Source organism: Staurois parvus, unplaced genomic scaffold (genome assembly GCF_062004578.1).
Source record: "Staurois parvus isolate SC_StPar_1 unplaced genomic scaffold, SC_StPar_1.0 ptg000056l, whole genome shotgun sequence".
Lineage (NCBI taxonomy): Eukaryota > Metazoa > Chordata > Amphibia > Anura > Ranidae > Staurois > Staurois parvus.
Genome location: NW_028317852.1, coordinates 1,364,283 through 1,375,381, shown reverse-complemented (window position 1 = coordinate 1,375,381; position 11,099 = coordinate 1,364,283). Strand labels below are relative to the sequence as shown.

The following is an 11,099-nucleotide window of genomic DNA, read 5'->3' as shown; positions in this document are numbered from 1 at the left end:
GCAGCAGATCACTGTTACTAATAACTAGGTATCATGTGATCGTACTGATTGGTTATAACGATCACATGGTAACAATGAAAACAACTTGTCTCAAATGGGGTTCCATTAATGAACAGCTTGCTTACTGTTGTGATCTGTGATTGGTCCACAGCAATCACATGGTACTTGGCTAGCTGTACCATGTAATTAGCTGTAGCCAATCACAGATCACATTCAAAAGCAAGATGTTCAATAATTAACCCGTTTGTGACAGCTAAAACTATTGTTCATACAGTGATCTTCACTGTATCGGCAATAACAGTGTAAAACAAAATCTATGATTAACCCCAGAGTAGTACTGTGTCTAGTGTGTCACTATGGGGATGCTGAGCTACTCTGATGACAGAGAGTTAAAAAAAAAATTAGTAAAATAAATAAATAATGCTAAAAAAAATAAATGTATAAAACTTGCATTAAAAATTATTTTAAAAATTGTGAAAAAACACGTTATTTGATTTTCCAAAAAACTGTGACAAAAAAAATTACAACTTCAAAAAACTAGCCATGCCTCTTACTAGACACCTCAGTCTGTCTACTTTCCAAAAATGGGTCACTTGGAGGGTAATTTGTACTGTACTTGTGTTTCAGAGCCTGAAGAAATGAGATAGGCCATCAGTACATCAAGATTCGTCAATTTTTAAATATACTGTATATACCATAGTTTGTAGACGCTATAACTTTCACACAAACCAATTAATATATACCCTTATTGGGATTTTTTTTACCAAAGACATGTAGCAGAACACATTTTGGCCTAAATTTATGAAGAATTAGATTTTTTTATTTTTTTTATTGGATACGTTTTATAACAGAAAGTATTTGGGTTTTTTTTTTTCAAAATTTCAAATGTTTTTTAGTGGTCAAATACCACCAAAAGAAAGCTCTATTTGTGTGGAAAAAATTATAAAAGTTTCATTTGGTCACAGTGTTGCATGACCACACAATTGCCAATTAAAGTAGCGAAGTGCCAAATAGCCAATTTGATCTGGTGATGAAGTGGGTAAAACCTTCCAGAGCTCAACTGGTTGGTGATTTCTAGGTACAGTATATACATACACAGAGTAACTTAACCCTCTATTGAGGGTATTATGATTTATTTAGCAAGGCAGCAATTACACTATCAGTATAAAGGATAGTGAGCGCTCTTATATATACAGCAGCTAGAACACTTCAGGTAACCACAATACCTCTAAATCTCAATATAACCGTAAAAAAATCAAAGTGCAGCGTTTAGAAAAGTATGTATGTGATTGACAATAGCAGAAAGTCAATAAAGTATCCACAGCGTTTCTCTGGAGTAATGCGATGCCAGAGATAGTGTAGTATTGTCTGGGAAATACTACACTATCTCTGGCATCTGTTTTCTGGGGCTCCTATGTGGAGTTATTACCCCCACAGAGAAAGCATTTTGCCACCCAGAGAAGAGTTTTGTGTGGAGCACCTGACTGACCTTAAGGGGACCCCTGGATCTGATTAAAGAGTCTGTGATGACCCACCATGAGGGAGATGCCTGCTCTCTAACCTTTGATGTACCTATCATCTGGGATGTTTGATCATATATGCGCATAACCCATGCGTTTCTGGTGAGTGCGCATTTCTGTTATTTGAGGCAGTAAAGGCCGTGGAAGTTCGCATTACTCCAGAGAAACACTGTGGATACTTTATTGACTTTCTGATATTGTCAATCACATACATACTTTTCTAAGCGCTGCACTTTGATTTTTTTACGGTTATATTAGCATTTACACTATATCCAGGCAAATAGCTTTAAATTTATTTGTCAGGTCTTTCTTATGCATTTATCTGCTACAACTTCTGGCCATTTTTACATTCATGACTGACTGACTTGTTCACTTAATCGTGGTAACCAAACTCCAGTGCTCATTTGATTAGTGAAGATTAGATATTGAAATTCATCTCACCATCATCAGAATTACATAGATATAAAATGATGTAAGTTTGTGAATACATACTTCAATATATTTAGTCTTCTCTTTATCAACTTAGCTTCAAGAAGGGTAATATTTGATGGCAATGACAGAGGTGATGACACTCCTGAGAATCAGCATTTAATCTGGAAATTAACTGGCAACTGGTTCTAGAAAATGAAGTGTCTTAGTCATAATAGCTGTTCTATTGTCTGAATGGCTCGCGAGTGTATATAAGGGTCTGCAAAGAATTCCACATTCACTAACTGGCCAGAGGATTATCTCCCTGTCTGCGAAGCAGTTCCTAATCTTCACTTACAAGACCCTGGTACCCTACTTTCTTGTAAGTACACATTTTTATTTATGCAATGCCTGCTTAATAATAGTTGATGCAACAAAGACATGATACAAGCATTGTGCTGTATACATATAGTCAATAATACATGATGCATTGGCAAATGTAGCTTGGAGAAGGCATGGGGATTGTTACAAAGACAGATATTAGGACACTGATTTACAGTCCATATACCTGGCATATAGAGGGTCCAATGAGCCAGCAGACAGTCATAGAGAACCCTACAGAATAATATTATAGTCATAAAATGGACATAGACATTAAATAAGTACACATGAAATTATGATTCTAAAGGGTACTTTTAAAGATTGGTGAAAAATGTGCTTGAAAATACATTCAATATATATTTGTGATATCTATTAGTATACCTTTTAAGAAACAGAACAGTAACCATTAGGATAGTAACAATTACAAACTAACAGTTATTTATAATACAAGTAACAGTCAAAAGATCAATAAGACGATTGTGATTTTAAAAACATTACCATTGTTAGCTAGTGTTCAAAATGCAGCTGCAGGTTGAAGATGCTTCTAATTAGCAAATATTTAAAAATAAAAAAATAAAAGAGAAAAAAAAATCATAAAATTTTCATTATTAAGGATGATTGTGGAGAAGGGATCTTTACTGCTTATTACTGCTGTTTACGTTTTTCTTCAAAACTGTATGTACTTTTCCTTTAGAATTGTTTTATGCATTTGTATTATCTGTATAATTAATTCTTCTTTTAGGTTCACTATCGCAAATTATATTATGTTGTAAAAGTCCTTAAAAACAATCATCTCAAGTAGAGCAAAGCTCTCAACAATTTAGTGAGACGATTCAAACTTAGAATAAGACAGACAGAGAGATAGATTAGATAGATAGATAGATAGATAGATAGATAGATAGAGAGATAGAGAGATAGAGAGATAGAGAGATAGAGAGATAGATAGATAGATAGATAGATAGATAGATAGATAGATAGATAGATAGATAGATAGATAGATAGATAGATAGGTTATGTTAGATAGAGTAAACAGTTATGTTTAAAAAAATTGAAAATTCCATGTGGGTAAATGTTTTCCTGTGGTTTGACTTGGATGACCTTTACAAATCTGCAGGTAGACTAAAACACATCTATAACATGATAATATTCCATAATACTTGGAACAGATGTCAGATGGAACTGTTGTGGGAATAATGGGAAAGCTCATGTTGTTAAAGAGGAACTCCAGGCAAACAGATAAATATATGGGTGAGCTTCACATTTTGTGGTTTTATATGTCAAAGGATTTGACAGTTTGTTCAACCAGTCTTATGATTTACACAACTCTACCAAACTGCACAAACAGAAAGGATCACTGACCACTACCCAATACAGCTGTCTGGATCACCTTCACGCTGTACAGAATTACAAACCCATTGGCAGCTGTAATTCAGGTGTCTATTAGTCATTTGCCTGGAGTCCTACACTTAATATATGAATTGATAAGTGCAGGTAAGTTTTACTACAGTGTTCTTTCTTGTAGTTATACAGTCATGCATAATATTTATATACATAGGTGTCCATTTATGACACAGAGAATAGCTGCGATTCAGAGGATCGCAGCTATTCTCTGGTCATTCACAGTTTATGACACTCAGGAGCAGGGGCGGACTGACTATTTGGAAACTCGGGCACTGCCCGAGGGCCCGGGGTCAGTAGGGGGCCCCATGAGATGCCCCTGGTACCTTTTTCATAGGCTTTTTTGAGTTTGAGCAAGGACATAGGGGCCCCATGATCCCCTATTGCCCGGGGGCCCCATGAGTTGTCAGTCCGCCCCTGCTCAGGAGAACAGCGGAGAACATGTTCAGCCCTTCACTGGAGATCTGTGTTCTCCCTCCAGATTCTCCAGCCCAGAGCTGGAGAATCGGAGGAACCACAAACTAAGCAGAGATAATTTACCTCTGCTTAGTAAACTGATCTTTTACTGTAATCTCATGAGATTATAGTAACATCAGCCGTTTTCCAGCATTTGTAAACCGTTTTCCAGCGTTTGCAGATTGTTCTCCCTTTGTTTGGAGAAATGATCTACACCGCTTCATAAAAGGCATTCACAGGAGAACGGTGTTCTCTGAGAATGCCGGAGAACTAAGCAGCAATCTATTACCGCTGGTTCATAAACGGACACCATAGTTACACAGTTAGTCTGGCTGAAAAAAGACAAAAGTCCATCCAGTTCAACCATAGAAAGAAAAAAAAAATTATAATCCTATACCCACAGTTGATCCAGAGGAAGGCAAAAAAAAACCCCAGCATATATCACAATATATCACACAAATATTATATACCTAAACGAACTTTGTTAGGAACGAATACTGAAAACTCCTGTTGGTACCTAATTTTTAACAGATATCTAAACCCAAGAAAAAAATGGAATATACTGCAGTTTATCAGCCCTTAGATGCTGTGTCTATAATGGTTTTCATTTGTCAGGAAAAAGAGCATTTTAAGCATGTACAGAAAATATTTGCTGAACTTGCCAGAAATTCAGTGTTCTTGTCACTGCCTGTGAACTAAACTGAAAGCACAAACAATTTTATCTTCCTTCTGTAAACTAATCCCTCCAACACCCATGTAATAGAGATTAATTGAGGAAGCCGTCCATCCAGGGTGAGAATCATGGCTCCGTACAGTGAGTGAGCATAGCTATCCAGAGACAAGAGGTATGTTGTTCACAGAATTACCAAGTGAAAATAAAGAGAAAAAAAAATAAAAATTAATGTTGACACCTCATCTAAGGGCAGGTAAGCTGCAATAAATTACATTTTTACTTTTGGGCTAAGAGCCGTACAGCTGTCATCCTCATTTTTCCTTTACTACATAGCAAATAACTGACTGAGAAACAGAATGTAGCCAGTGCAGTACTTTCCATTAAATTAATGAACTAATTCTAATTACTCTTAGAAGTTGAACTCTGTTCAGAAAGGTTAAGGTAGCTTTGGGAATTACATGTTTTACCTTCAACAAATATGGTCATCCTTTATAATACAATGGTGAAGCCACTGTAAAATCACTACTAGAAGTCTGCTTAATAAGGGCTCCGTATTCCCTATTCCCTGTTTGTATGAGTAGTGGCTGCTGTGCCCACTCCTTTCATAGGCCACTGGTTCCATAGCATCCTTTGTCAAGTAACTGTATAAGGAGCCCAAGAGGATGAGGTGACCTCTTGCACAATTCTCATCCAAGCCCACGTAGGAGTTAAGATGGGACCTGCAATGGTGATGGAAGGGCACAAGTGTCTGGGTGCCAGGACTGGTGACTGGATCTTGAGGCGGTGGTACCAGATGTGCAGGAATACAGCTGGTAATCCACAGAGGAAACAATAAGTTCAAATGTGAGGAAAGTCAGGTAACAGGTCAGGGTTCAATAGGCAGAATTTTGGTCAGGCCGAGGTTGTTAACTGAAGCGAACAGCAATCATAAGCAGACAGAGGATATCCAAATGCAGATGAGGTGGAAGATGAGTCAGCAACAGGGGCGGACTGACCATTTGGAAACTCGGGCAATGCCCGAGGGCCCGGGGTCAGTAGGGGGCCCCATGAGATGCCCCTGGTACCTTTTTCATAGGCTTTTTGAGTTTGGGCAAGCACACAGGGACCCCATGATCCCCTATTTCCCGGGGGCCCCATAAGTTGTCAGTCTGCCCCTGGTCAGCAATGAAGGTCAGGCACAAGTTCATAATCAGGAATCACAGCGGTATACAGACAAAGACCATACCATACAAGTCCATAGGCATGTAGCCTATGCAGAACTCAGGTTTAAATTGCCAGCTTGGTACTAATGTCTGTGGTAGACATGTACGCATGTTGCTGGACAAGCTGTGATGTGCATGTGATAATTAGGCTTCTATGCACAAAAACATGTATGCTTATGCACTTGTGTGTGAGTCTGATGGCTGGCACACTACTCACGACATCCCCGCTGTTGTTTTTTTCCTTACCTGTGGTAACCTAATCACATCACAGCTAGCTGTAGTGGGAAGTCTTGGGCATATCAGACTCCTGCTTTGTCCTGACCACCACGACATAATGTTAAATGATTATTAGGGCAGAAGAATTTACTCATTTACACCCACAATCCCACACACATTATAGTTAATTGGCAGCAATTCTCATTTGATGTTGGAAATTGTAGTTTGTTCCAGCAGTGTCCTGTATTTATGTAATTTTTTTTTAAAAAAAAGATTTATTTGTAATAAAAATAAGTTAAAAACAAAAAATCAAATATGGAGTTAATGCTACTGCAAAGGCATCAGAGAACATCATACAGTATACTATTATTTTTAAGCTTTTAAAAACTGGCATTTTTTCAACAGTTTGCAAAATATGATGTTTCAATAAATGCTTATTGCTATTATTTATTAGGTATAACTGCTTTTACCACACTTGATATTTTGGAGCAGAGCTACCAGCTCAAAAATCTGAATGAACCCCTAATCTTACTTCTTATTGCTTATCCTAAACCCCGAAACAAAAGCCTAACCTTAAACCCAACAATGAAATGCTTAACTATAACAACTGACAGTAATCTGCAACCTACATTAACCCCAACAACTGACAGTAATCTGCAACCTACATTAACCCCAACAACTGACAATAATCTGCAACCTACATTAACCCCAACAACTGACAGTAATCTGCAACCTACATTAACCCCAACAACTGACAGTAATCTGCAACCTACATTAATAGACATCAACCTAAAACTGGCTATACATGGATCAAAGTTCAGCCAAATTTTGATCAATCTATAGCTGTTCCAGTTCATGAGAAGCTGATCTATCGATCAACTTCTAATGAATGATCCTGCCAGAAAATTTCCATTTGATCAGTGCTTGCAGCCAATCGGCTGAAGCACTTACTAGTGTAATGGCTAACCAGTGTACAGCGATGCTTCCAACACTCCATTCCTATCGCACTGTCCTTGCAATCTGCTGCGGGTGTCGTGTCAGTGCAAAGTTAACGGCACCCCAAACACAGGTAGCAAACGCAATGTGTTTGCGCACCAGCCCACCCCGGATTGCAGGGTACAAAAGTACCATGCAATATAGTCACCGTGCATTTCAAAAAGTAGTGCATGCACTACTTTTTGTGCAGTGCGCTTTCACCCTATTCAAAATGAGTGGGCTGAAAATTACACTGCATAGAACTGCACGTGAATCAAACAGGAGCCACACAGCGTGGCACGTCGCATTGTGAGATTCACATGCAGTTCCTAGTGTGAATGGGCCCTTAGACTTGCAAGGTTGTACTGCTGTTTCCAGGAGATAGGGGTTCTGGTACCAAAAAGGCCTTTAGCCAATGCAGGATAATGCCACATACATCCATTATGTTTCAGTTTTGTATCAAACTGGTATCAACAGCTTGAAAATAAACTTAGAGGGGAGGGGAGGGAAGTAATAGAATTCATGAAAAGAATTTTAAAATAGACATATGCGATTCGTTTCATCACATCTAAATTTGGATTAAATTTTCATTATTTGGAAATTCAGATGTATCCAAATTTTTGAATTACAATAGCAATGAATTCAGTAATGAATCGGAAATATATTATAACAAAACAAAATATCCAAATTTGAAAATGAATTTGAATTTGAAATGGAAACACATTGCAATAAAGACAGTAAGGTATAAAAGTGAAGTAAGATGATGAGTCCTACTTAGGCTGCTGATTAGAATGGAAGAGAATATAATCTAAAACAAAAGAATAGAACAGAACAGAAAGGAATAGAATAGAATATAATATAATATATTAGAATAGAATAAAATAGAATAGAACAATGAAAGCCGTTTTATGAAATTCGAATTTCAATATTTGAATTTCAAATTCAAATTTTGAATTTGAATAAATTTGAAGATAATGAATATGTGGAAAAAAATTTGAATATACGAAACAAATTCCAAAAATGAATCATTCTAACATAACAAATATGACAAAACAAAATTATTAACTAAACAATAAATCCAAAACTAAAGGAATTTTTCCGTCATGCATAGCTCTATTTTAACCACTTGGTGCCGGCACCTCCCGGGTCTTTGAGGGATTTCAGATACCTAGAGTCAGGGCGGGATTTATGATCATGTCACTGCCATGTTTGGCTGTCAAAGTGGTCACATGACCAGAAAGCTCCCAATCGCAAGTGATCGGGAGCTTTCCATTAGCCGCCAGTAACCGTGCCAGGAGAGTGCAGGGTGCACACTCTCGGCCCAGCTATATTTACATTTTGGTACGCATACATGCAGCCTCTTGGCATTAAGACCCACCCAGCGAGAGGCTGCATATATGCATACTTGGCGCCAAGGAGTTCAGGTGAGTATATAAATCCTAATATCTCATCCATTGAGGGACACAGGAATTTTCAGTATACTTAAACTGTTGGTCATCCAAAAGCAATATAGCAGAGAGGTGGGCAACATAGTTACAATGGCTAATAGACCCAAGCAAAAAAAAACTGGAGACTGCCATCTGAAAGATACAATGCCTGAAGCTGGCATCAGATGAAGCTTTAATATCTGACCGGTAGAACTTAGAAAAGAGCATAAGACCAAGTGGTGGTTATGCAAACCTAGAAAGGATGCTTGATGCCATAAAGATCAGGGAGCACTCACAGATCTAATGAAGTGCACCTTGACAGGAAGTAGTGAAAAACAATCCTAAATACCATACATCTGGATGATGGTCAGCTTGAGTCACATAGAGAATGTGGGACCAGAAACCAGTGTACCCCTAAGGGAAACAAAGGAATAAGTCTTCATGAAGAAACAGTGGCTGAGAGATAGACTCTCACAGCCCAACCAGACAATGACGGGTACTGTATGTTCCTTTTGTTTTACTGGAGCCAGAGAAAGAGAGACAGGAGAACAAAATCCAGGTAAAGGTGACCACAGAACCTCAGCAGGAAGGAAGTCCTGGGCCTCAACACCACCTTGTTCTATGCAAAACCAGAAAGGGTTGGACAGAATGAGGCTGCACCTCACAGAAGTGAGGGCTATAAGAACACAGCCTTGTGGGTGAGAGTAAAGAGAGGAGGAGGAATATCTCTACTGGGTCAAATGGCAGTTTCTGAAGCGCAGAGAGGAGTGAAAGGCCAATGGTTTCTGAAAACAGAATAGAAAAGGCAGAAACCTTGCTCTAGACAGTGCTGTAAGCTAAACACAGGTCCATGCCTAGCTTCAGGAAGGATTGTTCCTACAGAGAAACTCAGAGGGTGGAAGCAACAAGTGGAAAATATGCATTCAACATCAGATGATAGACTTAGCAGGAACTAACCTTCCTAACCTGAAGCATTGCAGAAATCCCAGATTCAGAGATAACTATCTATATAAAAACCTGGGCTTTAACAGTCAGTAACAGGCTAGCGACTGTGAATCGGGATGGTAAAACTGACATTGAGACAAAGGCTCCCGACAACGTGATAGAACCCATATATAACCCATATAATGTAAAACATTCACTTCCATCTTGACGAGGAAGAAGTTACAAGGGAGAAAAGTCAAAGAACAGGGTGTGCTGATCCCATGGAACCATTAGAACATCCACTGCTTCTTCTAGATGATCCCTGTACCAAAGAGTGCAAAATCTGATGCAGCTGTGCATAGAAACCAATTAACTTTCAGGTTTTTTGTCAAAGCTTAATTGAACAAGCTGAAGCTGGAAGCTGATTGACTACCATGCACAGCTGTACCAGATTTTGCACTCTCCGCTTTTAGTAAATTAACCACCATATGTTGGCAAATGTGCTCCTTTCCACAGGTCTTAACAGATTCAGAGGGAATGGGAGGAACTGTGAGGATTGTGGACAGTATATATGTGTCACCTAGGTTTCTCACCTACACAGCTGCATGTTTGCTTTGGGGGACCCAATAAGGGCCATCCTGTTATTCAGGAACTGAATTCAGTTTAGTTGGTTGTTTGGATGAGCACATGTTTTGTTTGTCTATACCAGGGGTGGGCAACTGTGGCCCTCCAGCTGTTGGTGAACTACAAGTCCCATCATGCCTCTGCCTTTGGGAGTCATGCTTGTAACTGCCTCATGGGACTTGTAGTTCTACAACAGCTGAAGGGCCACAATTGCCCACCCCTGGTCTATACTATGGACTTGCTGTACAAACCCCTCTAGCATTAAAACTTTTGTTTTCTGCCTTGCTGAATAAAAGTTAAGTCAACTCTGCTTGGACTGTTTCCGGGTATCCCTGTCATACATGGTTTACTGCTACCACTACAAGTTGATCCTGACCCCTTACTATTTTGTGGATGTTGCATGCGGCATCTTAAAGAGACAGACACCTATTGTTGAGTAAAATCGAGGAACTTCTAAAGCAGCTTTTGTTGGCAAATGCTAACCAACAGCACATTAATCAGCTACAGCAAAAGGTGAACTGCTTAACCATTGTACAGATGCAACAGCTAACTGAACTTCACCAGGCCTCCTTAGAGGGACAGCAGCAAGTCATCCTGTCTCTACATCAGCAGATGCAGGACCTGTCAAAGAGGCAGATGGTGCCACGATCGCTGATCTGTACACTGTGACAGCTGGTGCACAGCACTTTACATAAATTGCCCCAAAGGATGATTTTAAAGCCTGCCTTTGGTTCATTTGTCCCATTTTACATGAGCCTATGGAATGTGACCTGGGGAGGCATATGTCACTATTTTACAAGCCTGTCATTGCAGACCACTTAGCAATTGAGAATGGAAGGCAAATATATCCTCTCACCATAGGACAAAAGGTGGAGTAATTATTAAACTCCTGAAG

The 11,099-nt window shown here is 39.0% G+C and overlaps 1 protein-coding gene across 1 annotated transcript in view; it reads left to right on the top strand.

The window, feature by feature from the left end:
• The first annotated feature begins 2,193 nt into the window (after positions 1-2,193).
• LOC149469957 (uncharacterized) overlaps positions 2,194-11,099 on the top strand; it is a 33,281-nt gene continuing 24,375 nt past the window's right edge. Inside the window, exon 1 of the mRNA XM_089668365.1 lies at positions 2,194-2,310. The gene's annotated coding sequence lies outside the window, so the exon portion shown is untranslated. The remainder of the gene's footprint in view (positions 2,311-11,099) is intronic.